Source organism: Chelonoidis abingdonii, chromosome 6 (genome assembly GCF_003597395.2).
Source record: "Chelonoidis abingdonii isolate Lonesome George chromosome 6, CheloAbing_2.0, whole genome shotgun sequence".
Classification (NCBI taxonomy): domain Eukaryota; kingdom Metazoa; phylum Chordata; order Testudines; family Testudinidae; genus Chelonoidis; species Chelonoidis abingdonii.
In genome coordinates, this window is record NC_133774.1 from 45,293,252 (window position 1) to 45,297,024 (window position 3,773).

The window sequence follows — 3,773 nt, forward strand, 5'->3', positions numbered from 1 at the left end:
CTCAGACAGCTACCGATCGGTCGCAAACCCAGTTTGGAACTGGGAAGTTGAACCGTTGGAATAGCTGGTGATGCAAAAGTTTGCAGGGCCATTAATCGCATCCTGCAAGGACCGTGACTCTGGGGAACGGTGCAGGAACATCTGGATGGCTTTGCACCAAATGGGTTTTCCCTCTGGGAGGGGCGATAAATGGGTACGCATATTCCTATGGCTGGCACCACCACTACATCCAAGTACGTTAATCAGAAGGGGTATTTCTTTTATGGTTCTCCAGGGTTAGTGGACTCACTGTGGGCGTTCATGACATTAACACAGCGGCCTGGAAGGGTGCATGATAATGCATCTTCGGACCCTGGCCTGTTCAGAAAGCTGCAGGCAGGACTTTTTTTCCAAGACAGGAAGATCGCAGTAGGGGAAAGTTGAAATGGCCCATTGTGATCCTTGGAGACCCTCGCTACCCGAAATTGCCTTGGCTTCATGAAACCATATACAGGGACCTTGACAGGAGCAAGGACTGGGTTCAACTACAGGCTGACGGTGCCGAATAAGACTGTGGAGTGTGCTTTGGCCATTAAAGGGCGCTGGAGAACTCTGTATGGGAACTAACTTGGGGGAAAGCCAGCATCCCTGTGGTTAATCCGCAATCTATAACCTCCATAATATTTGTGAAGGGAAGGGGGAACATTCAGTGAGGCATGGACCTCTAAGGTTTTCAAAACGCTGGAGGCTGAATTTGCACAGCCAGAGAGCAGGGCTAACTATAGAAGCCCCAGCAAGGGCTTCAAGGATAGGGAGCCTTGAGGGAGGAAATTTGAGGGCTGAAAAACCAACAGTAATGTTTGTGGCCTTGCAACGGGAGTGAAGTGCAATGGTTATAATGTTAGTAGGAATCCTGTTTTTTCCTAAGCTATTTGCAGTGCCCTGTTTCTTTTCCTGGGCTAAGCTATCTTTTTTACTTCTGGGCAATATAAAGACTGTTTTCAAAGCCAAGAATTCATTTATTGAAAAGAAAATAAACTTTATTGACAGACACCGCAACATTTTGGGAACCTAAAAGGGCAAGGAGTGGGGTGGTGAACTGTACAGTCACAGGTTTAAATATTCATGCTGGAGTGCTGTGCCAAATGAACTGCTGCACTTCAAGGATGCCTATACTGCATGGTGATGGGAGTTGAGTGCAGAGGGTAAGGGTCGTAGTTCTCAGGGCTGGTTGGTGAACTTACAGGTGTTGGAGGCAGCTGGTGGAGGTAAGAATCTGGATGCTGGGGAAGGGGATTTTGAGCTGACATTGGGGCACAAGTGAAAGAGCTTTGGCACGGGGCGGGGGCGGCACGGTAGTGCTCTGCCTGAATGTCTACGAGCACCTGGATAGAGTCCGCTTGGCGCGCCAGGATGCTTATCAGCTGCTTTGTGCTTTTCTTCCTGGCCGCTGCTTTTCTCTGGCGGATCCTGCTTTTCTTTTCCCTCCAGTCCTGCAGTTTTTGATTGTCTCTGGCAGAGTGATCCATAGCTGCTTGCAGCAGGTCATCTTTGCTTTTTCGCAGCTTCTTCCAGAGGTTTTGGAGTCTTTCAGCTTTTGATAATATGGGCATCCGAGAAGTCAAGGTTGCTTGTAGAAAGGCAAAAAAAGCAACAGGTAACAGAGGCAGCATTGTTTATATCTCAGACAGTTATTCCCAAACAGTGAAGGAGTTTACAGTCTTCACAGTAGCACAATTTTCCCATGCCAAAGAGAGCGCACATAACACACAGGAGCCCCGAAATGATGAGTAAGGGGGACTGATTGCTTCTGGGCTGTACTGGGGGTTTTGTGCATTGGGGAACGCAAACAGCTGCAGGGGACACCTACACTGAACAATCTCCCAACATTTTCAACAGGAGTTGATGCTGCAAGATATCTCGCTGCTGCGGGTCACCTGGGAAGGGGGAATGATTGCTTCTGGGTGTATTGGGGTTTCTGTGTGTTGGGGAAAGCAAACAGCTGCAGGGGGCACCTACACTGAACACTCTCCCAACATTTTCAACAGGAGTTGATCCTGCAAGATATCTCGCTGCTGCAGGTCACCTGGGAGAGTGAGAGGATCTTCTACAGCAATGCGGATTCCGCCCTGGCCCCTATGCAGCAATGGTCCCCCCACCCCTCACAGCACAGTGGCGTGGATGCATTAGCCTGACTGGGACAAGGACCACAGTGGCTCTCCCAATAAACTTGCGCAAGCACATTGCCCACGCTCTGGCTGAAACTTTTGAAGAGATTACCGATGCCGATTACCGTGACGTGATAGACCACATCAATGGGCTATTCCACATCTAGGTATGCATGCATGCAGCCCTAACCCTCCCTCCTCTCCCGAAACTTTTCCATCCTGAAAATACAAGCCGCTTACCTGGAACCTGCTCCTCTGTTTGTCCTTCACCAAGTACCGGCTGTTGCGACTGGCTACCTTCCTCCTGGCTTGAGAAGAGCTCTTGGCTGCATGCTTCCTGGGACTCCAGGGTGTCTCCCCCCATCCCAGTACCCTCACTCTTGGTTTCCTCCTCCCCTCCTCCTCCTCCTCCTCTGCCTCCCCCCTCCCCCTGCCACTCTGCAGTGTCCATCATGGTCCTCAGATTGGCTGTGGGGTCACCCCCAAGTATCGCGTCCAGTTCTTTGTAAAAACGGCAGGTTGTGGGGGCAGCACCAGAGCAGCGGTTTCCCTCGCGAGCTTTGCAATAGGCACTCCGCAGCTCCTTCACTTTAACCCTGCACTGCAGCACGTCTCAGTCATGGCCCCTTTCCAGCATGGCCCTTGATATCTGCCCATGGTATCATAATTCCTACAGCTGGAGCACAGCTGGGACTGCACAGCTTCCTCCCCCCAAACACTGATGAGGTCCAGCAACTTGCCGTTGCACCAAGGTAGGGCTCGTTTGGCATGTGGAGGCATGGTCACCTGGAAAGATTCACTGATTGCGCTCCACAACTGACTGAGCAAACAGGAAGGGGATTTTTAAAATTCCTGGGGCATTTAAAGGGCGGGTCACCTGAGGCCAGAGCAGTAGAGTTCGAACTGATGAGCAGAGTGGCTGAACAGGTATTCTGGGATACCTCTGAATACCTCTGGAGGCTAATAACAGCGCTTTTGGTGGCCACACTGGCAGAGCAGCGCAGCATCACCAGTGCTGCAGTTGTTATTCCCCAGGCAGAGGTAGAGTACAGCCAGCGCTGTATCCAGGGAGATACCGTGCTGGATGTGCCTTGCAAGTGTGGACGGTGAATAAGTTGCAGCTCTGTAAAGCCACCACCAGCGCTGCAACTCTCCAGTGTAGCCAAGCCCTCAGTAAAGTTAATCTGAATTAATCAATGGTCTGAATTTAAAGTGAATTAATTAAACTGCATAAATCTGTGTGTGGACTTTCTCATTCAGAATTAAAGTGGTTTTAATTTGGACGTTTCTGAAGGGTTGGTCTACATTGGAAATTTACATCAGCATAGCTATGTCTCAGGGGTGTGAAAAATCCACACCCTTGAGCGATGTGATTAAGACGACCTAATTGCCAATGTAGATAGCGCTAGGTCGATGAAACAATTAGTCATCAACCTAGCTCCACCTCTCAGGGAGGTGAATTAACCACAGTGACAGAGAACTCCTCCCCTCACTCTAGTGAGAGTCTACACTGAAGCAGCACAAATTTAGCATTTTAAGTGTACACACAGAGCTTAGTACACTTTAAAACACTACAATGGCACATAACTATACAGATGTAAATTCCTAGTGTAGACCAGGCCATAG

General features: G+C 49.7%; 1 long non-coding RNA gene across 1 annotated transcript; it reads right to left on the reverse strand.

Annotated features, from left to right (window-relative positions):
• Positions 1-1,153: 1,153 nt before the first annotated feature.
• On the reverse strand, positions 1,154-2,904 carry LOC142047044 (uncharacterized). The gene is made up of 3 exons (XR_012656191.1): positions 2,585-2,904; positions 2,388-2,552; positions 1,154-1,609 (listed from the first exon to the last, which is right to left on the reverse strand). It is a non-coding gene; the product is annotated as an uncharacterized LOC142047044 (long non-coding RNA).
• Positions 2,905-3,773: the final 869 nt, after the last annotated feature.